Here is a 303-nt window from a genome sequence, read left to right on the forward strand (position 1 = left end):
CCTGAAAATAACAAAGAAAAGATGCCACCTAAGGAAAGTGAGAAAAAGTATTACCTCATCTGTTATCAGACCACATGAAAACTAAATCATGAAATCAATATAGAATATGTGAAGGAAAAACATCTCTTCTAATATTTCATATAAAAATGCCCAAATTTTGTTGTTCTTTGTATATTTTTCTTTTGTGAATTTTTTGTTTATTCCTTTTGCCCCAAGGCATATAACAGGATATCAAATGTTTCCAAACCAACAAAGCATTTTCTTCTTTACACTCTCTCAGAGACCATCTGAATTTATTAGATC

This window comes from Galeopterus variegatus, unplaced genomic scaffold, assembly GCF_000696425.1.
Source record: "Galeopterus variegatus unplaced genomic scaffold, G_variegatus-3.0.2 Scaffold12513, whole genome shotgun sequence".
Classification (NCBI taxonomy): Eukaryota; Metazoa; Chordata; class Mammalia; order Dermoptera; family Cynocephalidae; genus Galeopterus; species Galeopterus variegatus.